This window comes from Ostrinia nubilalis, chromosome 8 (assembly GCF_963855985.1).
Source record: "Ostrinia nubilalis chromosome 8, ilOstNubi1.1, whole genome shotgun sequence".
NCBI classification, from domain to species: domain Eukaryota; kingdom Metazoa; phylum Arthropoda; class Insecta; order Lepidoptera; family Crambidae; genus Ostrinia; species Ostrinia nubilalis.
Window position 1 is genome coordinate 8,263,216 of NC_087095.1, and position 22,070 is coordinate 8,285,285.

A 22,070-nucleotide genomic window follows, 5' to 3' on the forward strand; every position below is an offset into this window, starting at 1 on the left:
CGGAGCCGAGCAAGGTAGATGAATTAAATAAAAACGTCTATATCGACTTTCGATATTTTGATCGTTCGATATTTTGATCGTTCGATATTCTGAACGTTCGATATTCTGAACGTTCGATATTTTGAGCATTCGATATTTTGATCGTTCGATATTTTGATCGTTCGATGAAACGTATTCGATATTTTGATTTTCGATCATTTGTCATTCGATATGGCGTAGGTAACCCGAGTTTCAATGGCTGGCTGCTCATGGTTTCATATATTATCATCTGGCTACTCGGGTTTCCTCTGTAAAAGAAAAAGTAATGTTAACTAAATACTAATTTAACTTGCCATCCTAACAATCAATATGAAAGGGCATAACATTTCAGTTTGTCTAGAGAATGCATAGGTAAGTATCTACTTAAATAATAAAGATTCAATTATTGCAATCAACATACCTTTGACTATTCTTTTCCTGTCTTGTTAGGTCCAAAAAAGTGAGGCTAAGAACTGCAAACCGCTGCACTTTGCCTTTGGACTTCCACTCGCCAAAAGCGAGATCTCGATTCTCTTGCAGGATTTTTGTTAATTTCTAGCTGTTAAATCTTCTCCTCCATTCCATAAAATCTAAAACAAGATAGAATTACAATATACATATTTAACTACATGATTTAACTAAAAAATCTTTTCACTTGCTAATTTAATTTACTTACCGATGTCTCATCATGTTAACATCGTTAAATGGTCTTTATTTACTTTAAAACATAGCTTTATATTCAAATTATTTTATTACGACTTCTAATAACATTCTAAGAGGTTAGAAAATACGTCAAAACAAGAAAAATCCCTGTCTTTTCAATGTCAGACGTGTGTGAGCGTGTGGCTGAGTGTGATTTTACAGTAGAAAAATAGGAGATAGATTTGTCCACGAAATTAATTTATTACAACAGTAGGAATACACAATGGATAGCTCTTTTTATTTTCTATGACACAAGTGACAATCAACAGAACATTGTTTCTATAGCAACTTAAATTTATTCATAACGCCGCTTTGCTTGCCAGCTACATTAACAAGACGAAAGATGTTCCGAAATTTGTTTACCCAACAATATAAATATTGATTGGTAATAAATAATAATGGTTTTAAATACTTACATATTAAACACACAATAACACAAAAACGTATAAACAATTAATGAGGCGTTATGAGCATTATTCATCTTTGTAACTTATTTTTTTAAATTTAATAACAACATCTTAAAATAACGCAGCATGTTTCGGACGGAACACACCATTCCATGTTAATTAAAAAAAAACTTGTAAAATACTCTATGACTCGTCGAAAGAAGCTTCTTGGCCTTGCGTGCCGACGAAAGAAATTAGAAAGTTAAGCTAACGAGTACGATCCTTAATAAAACAAGAATGAACGTTTCGAGTTCGAACTCGAAACGTACAAAAATTCGTCCTCGTCTTGAACTCGAAAGTTTTTCGTACTAGAGGTACTGAGCGTTTCTGATACAAAGTCAAATTGTCGGATTGTCACCTGTCACTGGTTGTTGTCACTTTTATGACGTAGGTCACAGGGTTGATCATAATTTAATCAAAACAGGGATGTTATATTTTATTCAAGTAGACAATTTCCATCAGTTGATACATAGCTTGGTGATTTAATCAGAAATCTATTTGCTGATAAAATATATCTTTGCGTTTGAAACTGGAGTGATTATTACAATGAACATTTCCAAGCGGTAGGACTGAACAATTAGTTTTCATTTCTTTATTTAACAATGGCATCGTAATAAAATGAAATAGCTCGAATTGCGTATTTTATCGTGCAATAGAATGTTCTGAGTATTCCTATTATGAAAACGGAGCGATCGGAATGTTTATTGTAGTTTGATTTTGTTGTTTAAAATAGAATATTTGAATGGGAACCAAATGTGACCCCAAAGTTGTGTCCTTTATTGATTTTGAACTTCTATTGTAACAAGATCAATCTCGTTCCAATAAGGTAGAAATCTTAAGTTGTCAGTTTAATCAAACAGCAAACCTCACCCCGCTTGAGGTTGGTTGTTAAACTTATATGTTTCAGTTTGGGACGATTAAAACTATTGATTAATGAATAGGAAGGAATCGAAGCGTACTTACCTATGTTTACTAATAGAGATATTGAACTTTATGTCTACTAAGATGAACAAAAAGTACCAGAGCAACATTGCATAGGTGCGTCTCAAAATGCAATGGGTGCGTTTTGAGGAATATCTCAAATTCATGTCTATAGATTGGTAGTCTTGAATAGTCTTGATTTGCAGCAGCTTAAGATTATTTTGTCGCTATTGCACAGCAGCTTAGGCACGCACACATCAGAAAAGCTTTGAGCAAATTACACACAGCTGTAGACTCGTAAAATATGTATTTATTCAGAGCTGTGTGATTTTAACAGGCGCCTTTACACATCCGTGTGGCATAAATTACAGCACACGAACGTTTGCCGTGTAATTCATTTCACGGTTCGTTAGGCTTTTTAACCGACTTTAAAAAGAGATAATCGAGTTGCTACTCCCAGGGATGCCGTTCGAAAATATTTATGATCCCGTGAAAGGTTGAATTTTAGATTGTAATTAGGATTTGATCGTTTTGTATGTGCGAGATTGCTGTTTGTTTTGGTAATTTAAAAAGAACGGATAATGTCGGTTTGTTGGACTAAAACACTCTTTGTTTGTGTCTTAGGTCCCAATTCCAAATTAGGGAGGCAAGTTCAAGATAACCTAGATAGATAACGAAATATTTCTTCTAAATACTTTTTATACATAAAAATTACCCTAAAAAATAAAAATACCCTCAACGCTCTTAAAATTAAAAGGAAATTGAGTGGGCGTTGCTTCTGTTAGCTTTTACACGTGAAAAAGAATTACCAATTCACCTTTCAAAATTAGAAACCCATCAATCCAAAGCTTTATAAACCCGACCCTAAACCTATCGAGCAGGTTCCATCGGCACGTTTTCACAACAAACACTCGCGAATCCATTCATAAAGTATTTCGTTGTTCGTATGCAATGGAAAGTTGGGCGGGCGGTATAAAGCCATCGAAGAGGCGTTTACCCCGACAATGCCTGTAACTCGTAATTGAATTCAACGGAGAAGATAGAAAAAAGTAAACTGGTTACGTGAGACGAAAACGGGATTCAAGCCATCAACACTTGTTTTGTAAGTCAATGAGACCGGAGCATCCGATACTAGTCGCTGGAAGTAAATCCGCTTTGTTATTGCACGAGGGAAATGATGTCGTGGAAAAATATTAATATTGAAATAAACATGAGCTGGGCCTAAACTTTTTAAGGACTTGTGCCTGTAGACAATATAACAATCGGTGTCGGTTTCGATTAATCAAATCCGCCTACATAAGGACTGGGTGTTTGTCTTAAGACATAAAGAAAAGAAGCGTTCAAAGTAATCGAATCTGTAATAACGTAACGTTATCTAGCGATAATTGTAGGTAGAGCTGTATCTATTCACACTCTTTAGTTGAAGGCACTCTTACAAAAAGTAAAAGTTAGGTAATGTGTTTTTATTCTACGTTTGGCGTTAAGTTTGTTCAATCTTGGACAGTCAACAAAGCTTATCGACCAGTTTCGAAAATAAATCAAATCGATTTTATTCAAAATGCTCCAAGATGAGTTGCCACCATTATCTCACTTTCCTCTAATTTCTAAACCTTTTGCTATTAGTTCCAACTGCGTGAAACTTGCTCGAAGATCGCATAAATCAATGGATCCCTTGCCAATATAAAATTTTTTTTTTAGACTGATGCAAGGGTAACGTATTTCCAATACGTTTTATTTTATACGTTTTTTGACAGCACATAGCTGTAATTTATGAAAGCAAAATTAGGTTAAATATGATTATGTTCTCACATACTCAAAGACATCTTTTCATACATAAATAATTATTTCGAAAATAAATGTCTTATAATGAGGTTCATTAACGTAATTCCTCTCTTATTTAGATATTATTCATTATTATCTGTGATAATAATTGATATAACATTGTCACGTATGCGAGACAAAATTTATCACAGGTAATATAATAAGAGTTCAGATAATTAATCTGACAGATGAATCAATTACCTATACAGAGAGTTATTGTTATGACATAAAAGAAACGCACAAAAACCACATGTATAAAAGTCCTTTATTGTTTGGTAAATGAAGAAAATAAAATACATTTACAAGCAACACTGATGCAAAAGTCGATGAGTGCAAAAAATTTGAATTGGTAAATAAAATAAATACAATAGATTCGATTCTAAGCAAACATGACCGAAATTCTTAAATTCCTGACAAATTCTATTCGAAAGTAAAAAATAGACTGCTATCTTCAAATAGTAGGTAAAGTCCACGACTAAACAGTACCCAAGACCTAAAGACAAATAACAACAAAGGCTTATGTTTTGCTAAATTAACTCAATCGCTAAGCCCCTATTTCCCGGTCAAACAATCAGCTTTGTAAAAATGTGAAATTAGTTTCACTCGGGGAAACCACAATACTGTTCGCTGTTTCCTATAATGATTGGTATTTCAGTCAGTGTTACCAACTTAGGGATTTCCCTTCAAACGGGGGTAAATAAGTGGGATATGAGAAACCCCGAAAAGTTTTTTTAAGTATTTCTAGGGTCTTTATGAATCTATAATTTAAAAAGAAATACATTGTAACACGGAGCATTCACACTATCGCATAAACTATAGGTATTTTAATGATTTTCTTTGTATATTTTTTTATTTCATTAGTATATTTTGATGACGTAGATATAATGTGCTTTAGACTAACTAAAGTAAGTGAATATCGAAACATTACAGCATTCTAGTTTTAGGGGTGAATATTTTTGAGAGTTGGTAACACTGAATTCAGTCTTTATTTTAAGATCGTATCATTTTCCGTTTTAAAGTAACACATTTCCCATTAGGACCCTTTTCCGTTTGAGTTTATTGCCAATGCTATTTGCTTTGGGGCGAATCGAATGTTCCTTTGTTTTCGAGTGAATTAAATACTAAAGTTATCTACTTTGTGTAATTAAATAAACATATTAGTGTGTTGTCAAATGTTGAAATGATTTGTGTATTTACCACTGGTTATTATGAGCTCCTTATTTACATTCGTTTTGTCGCGTTTCTTGTCCTAGAGTCATACGATGTCGCGAACTTTTTAGCCCCAAGTAAAAAACATGATTAATGCAGATTGATAATTTTATTGGTTCGTTTAGATTCGAATTTATTTTTCATTCTGTAATATTTTTATTCATACAAGCGAAAACTTTAAAAATCTATAGCTACTGGTCTATTGTGCCCGTTTCTGAGCTTTAAATATTTCACATTCTGGTTTTATAGTGCGCAGGGAAATATAAAATTTATGGCTCCCGAACATGCTCCCGAAATATCAAAATATTTTCTAAAAGATGTAATATCAGCACTTCTGTTCTGGCGTAAAAATTGTTTGACCGAATTACTTACTTATTATTAGGGTATGAAGGTATTTTAGTGCTAGATATTTAATAATAATTATATCTTCTTCTTATTCGTTACGCTCTTGGCAGAGCGGTCGTGGTCACGTTGAGGCGTTGTACACATCGGTTGTAGAGGCGGATACAACTCTCCGCACGATCTCCCTCCATCTCTCTCTATTGGCAGACTGTCTGGTGCAGTCACATAAGCCGTCTCCCACTGCTGCTTTCACTTGGTCGGTCCAGCACATTGGTGACCTGCCACGCGATCGGGTTCCTTCGACTTTTCCCTGGACGACCAGTCGTTCTATGGAGTTGTCATCCCGCCTCGAGACATGTCCGAAGTATATTGATCGCTAAAAATAATGAAGATACCAAAATGGAACTTTTATCTTAATCGAAAAGTCCAGTCCGAAGTCTATATAGCAATATTAGTCACAATATCTTACGTCACAACCGCTGACGTTGCAAATAATGTAATCCGCACATACTTACGCCCGTATTCACAAACATTACTATGAGGTGTCACAGTCCGCGTGGACGCATTATGGTGACACACGAACCGATCACAGAGCTCTAGCTCTATTCAACGAGGTGCGTTCGATTTGCTGCTTCACATGCAACCATCGTTTGTGTTACAGTTGTTAGCATTACATTGGATTTTCTGAAATCGTTCCATAGACATGATAAGATTTCCTGCCTCAGGGATTTTACATTGTACTTAAATTACATTTATTTCAAATCGCTAGCAGGGAAAAGATTATAGGACGTGTAAAAGCCCCTCAGGGATACTTAAACCTTTTTGAATTAGACTTTTTTCTTTTAAAAATTTAATCGTCCATAAAAAAGGTTATGCAAGAAATATTTGTCGTTACTCGTGGCTAAAAATAACAATAGCTTGTAGCAACTAAATTGTTAAAGAAGTAAACACTCCATTTTAATTCCACGAACTAAAGTGTTATTTTAAGTTTACCATCTCAAGTCTCAAGATTAATAATCTTTTACGTTCAAGAAATAACATCTCACTCAAAGCTTTTCGCCTTAAACCAGTGCCTCGTATTACCGGCCGCTGTAATTACTAATAAGAAACTGCTGAAAACTGTACCTAGGAATATTTTAATAATTTTCCCCACCTACCGTCTTTAGGAGCTTTGCGACGGAATCCACAAGGAAAATTAATTTTGTCTACTCGTCTTCTTACTGCGATAAATCTTAGCACTGATAAGCCTCGTAATAATGCTTTGAACTCTGAAGAGGGAACGTAGAAAGACAAAATACACTTGAAATATAAACAGGATAACTTGAAATTAATAAACATGTAAGACTTGAAAATAATGTCAACGTTGAAACTAATGGAAAATCGCCAGCCATAATCTCAAAAGAAAATTTTTTGCTATAACCCGCTAAAATTAGAAATCCCTGGTAAGTTGAAACGAAAATGTGAAGCTATAAAACAGGTCCTTGAATATTTTACTTAGTTCACTTTGAACGTTTTACGGAATATATTTTAGGGAATCTGTTGACTAAGGAATTACCTTTAGCCGGGAAACCCCTATACCTGCATAAATCATTCATTTCGTCGTTAGCTTAAACATTTCGGTCACGGAAGGGACAAGGTTTCAGCACCGTCATACGATTTGCAAAGATTTTGCCGGTGGGGTAACTTTTTGTGCGATTGTTTCTTTTGTAATAAGGTTCAGATTTGAACGGATCTCGCGCAAGGTGTTATTTTGCTATCGACAGTGTTGTTTTTCGATGCTATACCAACGGGCGTTTTGTTCGGTCCGCCCATTCAGTTCTGGTTTGCGATCAAGGTGCCATATATTGGGATCTTGTCTCCCTTTTTGCGAATTGGGTAAGCAGTGGCTATAGCAAAATACGGTTATGTCAGTCCTTTTTAACCGGGGACTCGTACGTTAATAGACTACATAAGTAGGCAGAAACGAAGTAATGAATGTGAAAGTCAACCGTAGCAGATTTTTAATTATATTATTATGTATTCTGTTGACACCTCTGTGAGTCAGCGTATTCTATAGAAGAAAAAAACTATGCGGTCTGTTGTAGGACAGTTCCACCTCGCTCCTTTAATGCTAAAAGATGTTGTGGTGCGGCTTAACAAGAATCATTTATGTCAAAAATATATAGTTATAGTCTGAGATGCTCGCGGCTGTATACAAATGAACGTGGTAAAATAAAGAGACCTCAAAATACTTGCAGTTAAATGCAATTTCCCACAGACAATTTCAAATGATTCCTTCGGCTTTATTAACCCCGACTCGTAAAGAATGAAATAGTTTTCTTTGTACAAAAGAAAATACTTAAACATTGTTACTTTCAACTACAACTTTTCCCCAAGAAAATTGCATGATACATCTCAAAAGATCAACAAGGCAAAATACGCAGTACTTTATAAGAGAATACCTCTAGGAACAAGTACCTTCAAACACTTATTTCTTTGAGAGCTTTATGAATAATTCTTTTATACGGTCTACCTTTTCTTCGTGCACATTTGATATAAATTTCATACTTCTAGTATTTGCATTGATGATTTTACGGGTAGGGGAGCAAATCTGTCTTATTTGAAGTCATGGAAATGCAGCATATAGGTAATATACGAAGCATTAGGTACATAGTTATAGCATATTAACACTAGAGTACACGCGCGGACTACTAAGTAGACCAGGGTAACACTTTACGCTATAAATTTTTGAAAACTTGCGCCAGAGAGCTGGCATTCCAGGAAAGCCTTGTTTACTAAATTTGTCAGTAAGCCAGTAAAGGTTGGGTCGCTAGCGTCTGCGCACTTTTCTAAATTTGGCCGTCAAAACTGTGGGTCTACTCAAAAGCCCGAATTCACTCGACAAAAAAATTATGAAAGACTTGCGACAAATGGATTTACCCCGTGTACCAGGCAGTAGAAAGTCTTGAATACTATGAAAGATAAAAAACAAATCATATTTTTTCAGTCAATTGTTTTTTGTTAATATTGGTCTCAGAGTGCAATTATGGTCCAAAAAACTTTTAAATCTGTTTATAATGTTGGATCCCAAATAGTTATATAAATAAACTTTGATTATAATATAACTATAATAAACACTTTTATCATTTACATAGTAATTCTATACATAAATTGCTTACAAACTGATTTAAGTGATTTTAAATTGGCTTACCAGAGTAGGCCGCGCGTGTATTCGTGTAAAAAAAGGGGCGTGTGTACTGCAGTGTTAATATAAAATAAACCTTATTTAAAATCTTTACCTTATCTTCTCCTTATCTTCTCGTTGCATCCCAGTTATTAAAGTATTTTGAACTTCGAGGCAATTAGAAGAGAATCTAAAGTAATATTTCAATATGAAACAACCAAATTAATTTACCTAAACCACGTTACTTGTATGTACGAGTATGACTTATTCATAAATCTCAAATGCGGGCCTAATTCTGTTCCCACTCATGTTGGTAAGTTAGGTAAGTAAACGCCGCGCTGAGAAAATTTACGACGCATCCGAAAATCCGCGTCGATTTTCACGACTGAATTCCATATCAATTCGGTTTATTTCATTTGCTAACGAATGGAATTTTACGACACATAAACTGGAAGAAATGAAGACCGTAATATCGTTCACTGATAACAAGCGGCTTGTTCCAGAGTGCCATAAGAAAATTGACACCGTAGGACCCCTTTAAACCATAGGGCGTTTTATTCCCGAATATAAATTGACAATCGTGGTAATGCAAGGCTTATACAGGGTGTGGTTTTGTAAAACAACGCCCATCTCAGGGATGGTAGTATACACGACACTGATGCCAAAAAAAAAAAATATAAAAAAATATTTTAAATTTTCATGGAAAAATTCATGAAATTAGAAAAATGGTATTATTACGCGGGCGAGTTATTGGTCAGTCCTCCCGCTCTCCCGGGGTGGGCGGCCGCATGTGCTGCCGCATGTGCTCGGTGGTGTAGCGGGGTACGCAGGGGTGGCGCGGGCGGTAACAAGCGCCGTCTCGAAGGTTTTAGGAGACGTTTGAACAAGGTTTTTTTACCAATAAAGTAATACTTAGTTAAAATTTTATTTATATTTTTCTTGTAATTACTTTCAGGTGTACTACCAGTCTACCACCCCTGGGATGGGCGTTGTTTTACAAAACCACACCCTGTATTACATTTATTTTTGTTCTTGCATATCAATAGTCACTTTTGCCAAACTGTTAGATTTATAAATTACCTATTAAGCAATAAGGTACTTACTAAATCGGTGATAAAAGTCGTAGATATATTTTTTATTCTTCCAACAATGAAACCTACAAAATAAATATTTCTGAACATTTTTAATTAAACTATTTAATACGAGTAGGTATGTATTAAATTCCAAGACCCCTCGCTCTCATCACTAATATTAATTGCTCGTGTGATTCAAATCAGCCACCGTAGCTGATGTTTTTAGCACATAGGTACAATGGACCATTATGTGAGGTGGCTGTAACATAAAATATTAAAACTATAAATACAGATTCACCGGCTAAAAATGTATGGTGAAAAATTCATCCGGCCAAAAGTCATGAATTTTTTAAATGTAAGCTTTTAAAAAGCGCTTTAGTAGTGAGCCTACCGAACCAACAATGTTGTAATAGTAAAGCCGATCAGTGCGTGGAACCCTCCTTGAATATATAATATGGAAACACGGCGAAAGAGAAAATTAATTTTGCAGGGTTGATTGAAGTTTATTAGGAGTATTGAGGAATGTTAATCCGATAGTACTTGACTGTTGGGAACATTATGAAAATGTTAGTAATATCTTTCCATTAATCCCATACACAAGCTAATCATTGTTGGTTTCCATATTTAGTCATGTCAACCGTCTTAGCAGTTTAGTCTTAATACTCACAAGGGACGATAACTTAAAATTAGTATCTTTGAAATTGTTTCTTTAATTTTTTTCGGCTTATTGCCATTGTTTTATGTCAGATGATTTGAAAATCGGTTTATTTATAAAATATTCAAGTTGATTAGATTGTTACTAGTAAAAGTTCACAATCGAGATAGGTAATTGCATTATAAAAGCTTTTATTTATAAAGTGAGAGTAAATAGGCATTTACAGGGCAGTATGTACCATCCTAGACAACATCTCACTTAACCCTTAACCCAATAGGTGTGATTGCGGTCAAATACCTGCTTATTCTGCATAAAAAAGTTTAATCACAAAGACAAATAGACCACAAAATACAGATAAGAACTCAACATTGAACCAACAAGATTTATCTTTCAGCACGTCTTCAAACTCGAATCGTAACAAATCCTTTTATTTCCATTCTCAGCTTAATGACTTGTACGGTCTTACAATGTGAGGGGATGAAAAATTAATGTAATATTTTAAAGCTTCCTGAATTGTTATCACTCTTCCCTCTTCCGTGTCGCTTTCAACGACATTTAGATTTGATATCTGGAGCTATTCGAATCAATGGTGGCCATAAAATTGTTTCCATTGATTCGTAATGTTTTTTCAGTGTTTTATTATGTTTGAAAATGTCTACGATATTGGTTTACATATTAAATAGTAATTTGTAAAAATCATTACGCTTGTGTGGAAAGCGATAGCCAAAGTGTAATAGGTACTTACTTTGGTTGTGTTTTTGAGTAAGATGGAATGGTATTGGAAGATTTATCTTGCTTCTTTTATAGCAGTATTTTTTAATCCGATCCTATTTACTTGTCCATGAACGTTTACGAAAAGCTGGAAAACCTTGAAAATAGCTTAGGCTGTATCATGGTACATAGATAAGGTACGTAGTCATGTTGCGCTATCAAAATTATGAATATACAATATAGGTACTTGTACGTTTCCAGTGTTTACCAGTCACGTAAAACCTTTGTTAGTTCGTTTATTATATTTATTTGGCATTCCATAATTCTTTAGACACGACATAATAAACAGCACTTCAGCTTCCAATAGCGAGTCAATACCCATCATGAGCATTCGCTCAATTCATTTTGCATGTGCCTTCCATTCAGATTTAAATATATTTTTTCATACGTGGCATAAGGGCCACCGCAGACTTGCTACTTTTAGAATCAGCGATCGGCGATTTTGCGACTGTGTCGATGCAGCATCGCGATTTCGCGACTTCTATGTTCGGATGCCATATCGGAATCGCGCCTTTTAGCGACTCTATCGATGCAGCATCGCTATTTCGCGACTTCATGCGTTCAGACGCGGTATCGGAATCGCGCGTTTTAGCGATTGTCGCTGTGTCGAACTTCTGAAAAGTGACTCAATCACCGCATTTGGCGTGCGGTGTTAAATGTGTGGTCGCTGAATTCAGCTTTTAAAAAGCGACTAAAACGCCGATCGCCGGTGTTAAAGTAGCATGTGTGCCGTGGCTCTAAATGGGGCGTAATGTGGCTGAATATGTCATCCACATTACAATGGAATAGAAGTCTGTGGCATTCATTATTCTGCCGAGGACCGCTGCGACCCGCCCATGTTTGCACCCGTCACTGACGGACGTACTACACTTAGTGGCACTGTGAGGCGCACGCAAACAATATGATGTGGAAACGGACGGTGTGTCTTCTTTTTTTAAAGATTTGAAAGTTGGAAATTGGAATTTTGCCGATGTTACGAGGCTTTGTATTTTTTTTAAATAATACAAAAGCTTAGTGAATGATCTTCAAGATCATCATTGGCTTGTCTCAAAAATTATAACAAATAATAGTCAATTTTAGATTTGAACATGTGAAAGTTACTATTTTATATCAAGTCATAGTAATTGAAATTAAAATCATATTAATTTTTAACGTAAAAAACGCTTCTATAAAGCACGAAAGCTTAAGAGAGTTAGACCAAATTTTGCGATTGTAACTACGGGTACGGCTACAGCTTATTACTAAGTTAGAATCTTTGAAAGCCTTGATACTTACCTACACGTCACATCGACCGCGTAGAGCACTTACCCCTAGCTCCAATATCTAAAATTGGAAACCTGCTACGTTCAATAGGTTACAGTAAATTCAATTACTCATTATTGGCATTAGTTAGATACATGAGTGAAATGATATTATCAAGTTAAATTGAATTTCAAGTTAACAGTAGGTACTAACTATAATATTATTCTCTCCATTGTAACTTTCTAAATTATGTAGATACTTATTGAGTTGCTGAAACTTTAAATTATATAAAGTTTCTAAAATTACTTTTATGGGAAACTTACTTTTTATTGAACTAAGTATTCACAAACAACTACGCCTTCTCCACAAATTTTCTAAAATAGGTCGTTCTCAATGATAAATCGCGGAATACATTTTGTGTTCCTATTTACAGTTGTTATTTTTGTGAGGTGTGGCCAAAAACCTCTCTTGCATTGTTACACAAGTTGTATTTTCACAAGTGCTCGGTTTCCGTGCACCGCAGCGCACACTAGTGACGGACGCGCACACAATGGCGAGCGGTATCGCACATGTCGCAGTATCGCCCCACAAAACCTTTGCGAAAAACGAGTCTATCTCGCTGCTCACATACGTTGGCTGGCACACTTCATCGCATTGTTTGCTTGGAAATTGCACGGGATTAAAAGTTTCAAACGAGTGGCCTAATTTGAATTTTTGAAAAAAGAACGTTTTGTGAGTTTCTGCATGGAATGGCCTAGTTTGAAATTTTAAATAAATGTGTGGGTGCTTTTTTGACCGGGAGTTGTTTTGAAGTGTTATTTATACTGTTTTAGTACGACTCCAAATTAGCAAGAAATATATTACGTAACATAATTTACCTATGTTGCCTGAGAAAACTTTTGATGGCAAGTAATTCATGGAATGCGTGTGTTTAGCGTTGATTCGTTGAACTTATTTTGTAAATTAAATACAAACATCCTATAATTAGATCTAACATGATGTGACTCATACGCTTTTCAAAGGAAAACTTGTCAGTAGAAGTTAAGTAGGTACTATTGACTATGCGTCTCGTTTACATTATTTTCACTGTGGTATCGATTCTTTTTCATTCAAAATTGAATCAACATTCGACACAGACAATGGTGTTTTTGCCTACGGATGTTTTTCTATCTAAAAATAGCCATTCTGTTTATTTCAAAAGAGAGAGCTAACTGAAATATAAACTGTGTACCAATCTGTAAATAAAAGGAACGGAAAATCACGTGATCAGTTGTTCCTAGTTTTAATTTCTCAATGGATCTGTTTACTACAAAAAAGCCCATGGAAAAGTTACTTTTTGAACTTAGCCTAATGGCTGGTGTCAAAATTATGACATTACTTAGTGTAAATTGCACGTAGATAAATTATTAAAACAATGTTAGAGAAAATGCACCAGACGTCTAGAATTGAGTAAGTAATAAGTGGAAACACAGTGAAAGTTTTGATGAAACTTATTCCTAACTAAGCTTCAAAAGAACATATTTCAAATGTAACCAGCGTTTTAAGTAGGTACCTAGTCTTTTTAAATTCTGCTAGTGTACCTACTTGATTTAAAATGAAAATTTTTGAGATTTTAATTGATGCTGTTTGAATTTTGAACACGTAACGAAGTCGTATAATGAATATAAAAATAAAAATTTACGCAATAAGAATTAAATTAATAAGGTTAAATATTTTTAATTATGATTACCAGCAAGAGACTGACATATTTAATTTTACGGTCTACGATGCACCTGAATCTTTATAGGGCTAAAATTATTTCAAATATAGGTACTGTTAAGTTTATTTTAGTAATCAGATTTAGGTACTGCTGAATACCTAGGCACGTGTTTAAATTTTCCTTCAATACTGAATTTTTGGCTGAAACGAACGAAGGAACGAACTGAATTTTCAGTTTCAGCTGTAGAATTTATATCACTGTAGAATGATGATATTTTGTCATCTGCCCACATACATACGGTCTGTCTAACAAATGTTCAATAGAGTTACTTAGCTAACAGTAAACTTTATCTTCAAGTAAAATAGTAATAGTGAAACTTGAACGTTTAATTTATGAGAAGCGAAAATGGGGATCAGATGAAATATGAACTACCCTATCTGCATCTTTTTCGCATAAAAATAGAGGGATTTATTCGAGATATCCCAATAAATACAGTATAAAAAAGTGAGAATGGAAGGATGAGATTTCAAAATGTTGCAAGAATAACCTAAACATAAATAACAATACAATAAATAAAGAAATTAACAATTTGATAAGTTAAACTTCTTAATATAAAATAGTGTAGCACTGTGTAGGTTTGTTGTCGTCACGATAAGAAGAAAAAGAATATAAAGAACTTGAAAAATAAAAATCTCAAAAATATGGGCCTTAGAAGGCACACTACCTTGGCATTTGGACTAGCAACTTTGTTGTCGCTGCCGAACACTTTACCTATCTCACATTACAAACGTCAGTCGTCACGAACAAATATTTTTAACGCGCGTTTTCCACGCTGCGCTTGGACGGAAGAACAACAACCAAAATCATAAGATCGCCAAAAGTGTATTACCCACCTTGTCAGTCCTAAAGTGTTTCTTTAAAGTGTAACTAAAATGTCACAACAAGAAGCATTGTTGTGGTGCGAAACTTCAAATTTTAACTTGAATTGTCTTCTGTAATTCTTCGAATCCATTGAATGAAACACGCGTTCCTCTGGGAGCTACAGTCACTGAAAGGTATTTTTCTTTCGTCTTTCCAAGAAATCGGGAAAACAAACAAACGTAAACAAGTTAGAAGTTTCAGTTTGGTGAGCTGGAGATATCCTAAACTAACAAAATATCTAGATTTCTGTATCAGTTCGCTGAAAACTATTATGTAATGGTATTTTGACAAAAATATTGCTAGATGTTACGACAAATAACATTGCTCTGATTGGACTCAAATTACAATCAATTTGGCTCATGAAAAATAAACTTTTGCTTTAATACAGTTTTATAAATAAAAGCTTGTAAAATAAGTGTCGTGATGATACCTACATATTTTGTAGAACCCCTTAATCTCCTTTAAATCAAATTACTCTGATTGTACCTGATTCACAATTAATAACTGTGATTAATAATAAAATAAACACTAGTTTTAAATACAGCTTCATTTCATAACGCAATAGATCGATCACAAATCATTAATTTACTTACTGTTAAGGCGTCTGTGTCAGCGCGCACGCACACAGACGCATCGCCGCGACCGGTTCGAGGAGCCCAAGCTGCAGAGCGGCGCGGCGCTGCCCGCCCCCCATTCGGGTCTCAGAGCGCGACGCGGGCGCGTCGATTTTGTGTCTATTATTTATACCTATCAAATACCTACTTTCATTGTAAACCCGCATTACATCCAATATTCAAGATTCCTGCGTTTCATTGCCTTCTGCTGCGACCTACTAGTCACCTCACCATACAACTTCGAGCCGGATTACGAATTTCGAGCGGAATAAAATTCCGCTTGGCGAGCACGAGCAGAACACGCAGCGGCGAGGTGAAATCAAGGGCGTAGCAGACAGCGAACGTGGCAGCGATCCGTGGCAATTCGAAACGGGAATATTTCAAACTTCAACAACGGTGACGTCTACAGTGGCGATTAATCAAGACAATCCGTGGTGCCAGTACCGGATTATTACATCAAAACCCTGAAAAGGGGCCTGCAGTTCATATTCGTGAGTTCGTTCCAATCACAAGCGCATTTCCTCTCCTCACTTTCACTTTCTAAATCAGTGCAGTGATTATTTTATCTGTCCAAGTATTATTCTAACAATTATTATTTCAATATTTTTAAAGTAAATTACCTACCTCTGACATTTATCGTAATATTTTCACAAAGTAACGTTCCTTTAATATTCTAAACAGAATAGTGCCTACGTATTTACTAAATTATATTGCATTCCAAACTTTCAGAGGCACTTAAACATTTGATTTGCTTCCATTTCTACCAAGCACCAAATCGAGATTGTTGTTTTTGCATTATAATCAAGTGAATTTTGTGTACATTACAGTTATATTGCCAGAGCGTGGCGGAACGCTCGAGCCCGCGCATGCTGGCGTGGCTGCCGGCGCTCGGCAGTCCAAAGGTCACAGCCGCGCTCGCGGTGGCTCAAGCACGTGGCGCGTGCCGTGCACGCTTCGCATAGCTTCTACACTAGGGTGTCCCGTCGTTGTATGGGAAAAATTTTTTTTTGAGCTACGGTTACGCAAGAGGTGTCGAAAGTTGCGTTTTGACATATAGATTACGATTAGCATTAAATTTAATTAGATATCTGTCATCTTGAGGCCTCTACCTGTCCTTGAAAATTTTTAAAATTGCTATTTTAGGGGTTCCTAACATAAACTATAAATAATACAAAAATAGCGTTTTTATGAAATTTGAGGGTACAAAATGAGTCACAGCAAGGTTTAAAATAGTTTAAAAACCAATAAATCCATAAATACTTTAAAAACAGAATTGGCTTTTTGACCAGAATTAGGCATTTACGCGCGCGATTTTAATGTATTCCTAATTAATCCATGGGTCAGCCAAGATATCGATTTAATTTGAGGATACTCAATTCGCTTCTCACAGCAGGTTAATAATTTTACTATGCTATTATAAAACAACGATTGGCACCTCTAAGTGGAAGCTAACAAAAATGGCAGTCAATTTTAGAAAATCAACCATAACTTGAAAACCATTTGTCCGATTTCATTACTTTTTTATTTAAATCAAAGCTCTACGTATGCGCTTGATATTTTGTAGTATAAATTGTATCGATAAAATCAACCTTTAGTTAGTAATTAAAGGAAAATTGATTTTTTTTACATTGTTGTGATACTACTTTTTAAATCATTTTTTTACAAAATGTCTTATACTCTACTAAAAGTTTTACACGAGAAAAAGAGTGTATTAAATTGTCTTTAATTTGATATATAACATGTATGCGTTTCATAACTAAAAATATTTTTTTACTTCCGTTGAAGTTCAACATTGATAAAAAACTGCGTACAGAACAAAAAATTCAGCTAGAAAGTTTATGTAACGTACATAAATGTTATTTATATTTAATAGTATGCTAAAACTATTTAACATGTCAATTAGTATTCTATTTAAATATAATATTTTAAAGATTTTTGCTTAGGTAGTTTTTACCTGAAAAAAATCAAAAAGTATATTACTACCATATGTTTGCTAAATTTTTGTTAAATTTATGCTAAAAAGTATGTAACATTATAACAAAAAAGTGCGGTGCGATACCTTACAGCAATAAAACTTCAACAGAAATAATACCAACAGCCTCGCCGAAGAAGTAGAAAATTTGAGAAAAACAAATCAAAATATGAATTCTGCTAGTTCGAACCAAACCTATTCCTCACTGGAAACAGTCTGTCATTGCCTGCAAATCATATCTGAGGGTTCCACTGCCACTGTTATTACAAAATAAAATGAAATAATTGTAAAAAAAAATATAATAGATGACAAACAGTGAAGGGCTGATTAAGTGATTTTTTGAGACATAAAAATGCCGGTAGAGCCCTTGAGACATTATTTTATATTTTTTTAATTATTTTTACGGTAATCTACATCTTATGACGCAACTTTTGAGGGGTCTTGTGTAGCGAAAATATAAAAAAAGATATTTCGGGACACCCTATTCTACACGCTTCTTTCACTTCATTTTCATTTTAAGTATCATTCCAAAAGCTTCTCTCTTTATTTGTTTTTTCTTCACGCCTTTTTATAAAGGAAATAATTCTTTTTCTTCACTAGCTGGCGAAACATTGGTAAAATTCTCTTCTAACCTTTCTTCATTTGCACAGTTGCCTTTATTATTTACATAATGGAAGATTTAAAATCATTAAAACGCACTAGAGCATCTCAGAAATCAAAGTTAACTATTTTCAAATCTTATCTTGAACCACTTCTTGCTTGCAAAGACTTGAATGCCTTACAAATTCACGAAACAAACATTCGCTTAGCGAAAATCCAAGCATTATACGATGAGTTCGATAGCATTCAAACTCAAATAGAAAATGCACTCGAAATTCCAGGTGACGAGTTTGCCGAACGCGAGACCTTCGAACGAGCTTACTTTGGTGCCATCGCAGCGGCTCAGGAGCTGCTGAGCAGACACGCGGCGGCCGGGCCTGTCTCTGTTGCTGACTTCGCGTCGGTGCCAGGCTCGGAGGTGGCAAGTGCTGTACCAAACATTAAGTTACCAACAATTAACTTACCTATTTTCACTGGACGCTATCAGGACTGGTTAGAATTTCACGAAACATACACATCACTAATCCACACAAACTCATCAATACCTAACATACACAAATTTCATTATTTACGAGCATCTTTAAGGGATAATGCTGCTCTTATTATTCAATCTTTAGATTTTTCATCAGAAAATTATAATGTTGCTTGGGATCTCTTGTGCGACCGTTACAATAACAATCGCATTTTAATTAATAATCATGTTCAAGCTCTGTTCAACATTGACTTTGTTACTAAAGAATCTGCAAGGGCCTTACGTAACATCATAGATATCGTAAACAAGAATCTACGATCCCTAAAAACATTAAAAGTACCTACAGAGCATTGGGACATTCTAGTCATACACATTGTATCTAACAAGTTAGACCCAGCAACAGTACGCGATTGGGAGGTTCATCGTAATACAATAAAAGAGTTACCAACTTTGTCTGATTTTAACAATTTCTTAAAAAATCGGGCTGACTTGTTGGAGACTATGGACGAAAAACACTCACACTCACAACCGTTACGACGACACAGTGACGTCACACATGTTAGGCCAAAAACATTCATAGCGAATCAAGACACTACAAAACAAACACAAATTCCATGCCCTATTTGCAAAGGTTCTCATTCAATTTATCACTGTATGAAATTCAAATTATTACCAATTGAAAGACGCATAGAAATGATTAAACAATTAAAACTTTGCACAAATTGCTTGCGTTCAGGGCATGATGAGAAACGATGCAAATATGGGACATGCAAAAGGTGTTCACGTAGACACAACACTATGTTACACATAGATAACAAACAGGCCATAATCTCTCAGCCACATTCACAAACAGAATGTGTAGTACTTCCTGCAATGCAAAAACAAAGGGAGACCGAATCATTTTCACAAAACAATCAATTAGACACAAATAATATTACACTTTCAACGATGCATTCAGGTCAGGTTTTATTATCCACAGTCCAAATTCATATCACAGATAAATTTGGCAATTTACACAAAATTCGTGCCCTTTTAGATAATGGCAGCACGTCTAATTTCATCACAGAAAACTTACAAAGACAACTCAACATTCCATGCTATTCAACTTCAATATCCGTTCAAGGATTAAATAGTCAATGTTCCAAAATTACTAAGAGATGCGACGTAAACATTTCATCCCTCACAAACAGCGGTTACACAGCAAATGTAAATTGCTTTGTTGTGCCGCAAATAACGCAATTAACTCCTTCTAAATTCATCAACATAGATCATTTCAATATTCCCCCTCACATCCACCTCGCGGACCCTCAATTCAACACTCCGTCTGAGGTGCAGATGTTGCTGGGCGCAGACCTGTTTTGGCAGGTTTTGTCAAACAATCGAATACCATTAGGTAAAAACATGCCAACCATAGCTGAAACAATGCTTGGGTGGATAATCTCTGGCCAAGTCAGAGGCAGACGCTTTCAAAACACAGTCAATTGCAATTTCATTCAAGACACTGAGCTCGAAACAAAGCTTAACAATTTTTTTGCATTAGAGTCAGTTGGCACTACTCAACAATCCCCTTCTGTGGGTGAGAGTCAATGTGAATCAATTTTCACCAAAACCACTGTCCGTCAACCAGACGGCAGGTTCATGGTTACCATACCATTAAAGGAATCTCCTAACTGTCTAGGAGACTCCGCCGAGCAAGCTCTTTCCAGATTTCATGCATTAGAACACAAATTCAAACGAAATCCCACATTCAAACAAAGTTACGTAGCTTTCATGAATGAATACATTTCTCTAGGTCACATGTCAGAAAACACAAATCCAAACAACACTGAAGTTTCATATTTCTTACCACATCATGGGGTTTTGCGAGAGGATAGCACAACAACAAAACTGAGGACTGTTTTTGATGCCTCTGCAGTTACAAGTACTGGCAAGTCATTTAATGATATTCAGCACATAGGTCCTACTATACAAGAGGATTTAGTTAGCATACTAATTCGATTCCGCCAGCATAAGTTTGTTGTAACTGCAGACATAGAAAAAATGTACAGACAAATTTTAGTTTCTGAAAGCCAACGCTGCTTACAACAGATCTTTTGGCGCTCAGATCAGTCACAAGAGGTTAAACAATACAAATTAAATACCGTTACCTACGGTACAGCTTCTGCACCATATTTGGCATGCAGATGTTTAGTGCAACTTGGCCGTGACTGCATAGATCAAAATATAAGCAAAACAATCTTATCAGACTTCTATGTAGACGATTTAGTCACTGGTCATTCTGATGAATCATCATTAGTTCAAATATGCAAAGGAATAATTAACGAATTAAATGGCGCTCAATTTAACTTACGCAAGTGGCATACAAACAGTCAGCTGGTACATAAAGAAATTGTAGGCAAAGACAGCAACGAAGACTTAGTAAATCTGAGCAAAAACGAATACACAAAAACATTAGGCTTACAGTGGGCTACCAGTAGCGACTCGTTGTTATTTCCACTATCACTAACAGATGTACACAAAACAAAAATAAACAAACGCACAATTTTATCATCAATCGCTCAAATTTTTGACCCATTAGGTCTAATTAACCCCTGTATGCTACAGGCTAAACTAATATTACAAAATCTTTGGGCCAAGAATATTTCATGGGACGAACCATTGTCTCAAGAAATTCAATCTCAGTGGAACTGCTTTATACAACACCTACCTGAATTAAATAATATTGAAATACCACGCAATGTTTTGAGCGATAAACCTATTAGAATTGAATTACATATCTTTTTAGATGCTTCAATTAAGGCATACTCTGCTTGCGTATACATACGCTCAATTTCAAACAATGGTGTTGTCGCAATTCATTTATTGTTAGCCAAGAGCAGAGTGGCCCCACTCAAACAGAAACTAACAATGGTCGGCCGTTTGGTGTAGTGGTTCAGAACGGACTACTATGCCGAGAGGTCCCGGGTTCGATTCCCGGCCGGGCAGAAATTGAAATGATGAATTTTAATTTCTGTGACGGGTCTGGGTGTGACTATGTATAATATTTATGTATTTAAAAAAAAAAAAAGTCTATAAGTAGTATATCCGTTAAGCTAGCACCCATAACACAAGCATTAAGTTGCTTACTTTGGGGCTAGCTGGCGCTGTGTGAAATTGTCCAAAGATTTATTAAAAAAAAAAAAAAAAATGCCTAGACTGGAACTTTGTGGGGCTCTTCTAGCTACTCACTTAGCAAAAAAGACTGAAGGTTCCCTGAATTTAACTTTAGATTCCAAATATTTTTGGTGTGATTCAACCATTGTGCTAGGTTGGATTAAGACATGTAATAAAGATAAACTGAAGTTGTTTGTTTATAACAGAATTACTCAAATTACAGAAAACTCAGAACCCTCCTCCTGGCACTACATTCCCACAAGTCTCAACCCTGCA

At 35.4% G+C, this 22,070-nt stretch overlaps 1 long non-coding RNA gene across 1 annotated transcript; it reads right to left on the bottom strand.

Moving 5' to 3' along the window:
- Window positions 1-225: 225 nt before the first annotated feature.
- Window positions 226-1,139, bottom strand: LOC135073902 (uncharacterized). Its single transcript, XR_010257718.1, has 3 exons — window positions 695-1,139; window positions 440-608; window positions 226-287 (listed from the first exon to the last, which is right to left on the bottom strand). It is a non-coding gene; the product is annotated as an uncharacterized LOC135073902 (long non-coding RNA).
- Between the last annotated feature and the right edge of the window lie 20,931 nt (window positions 1,140-22,070).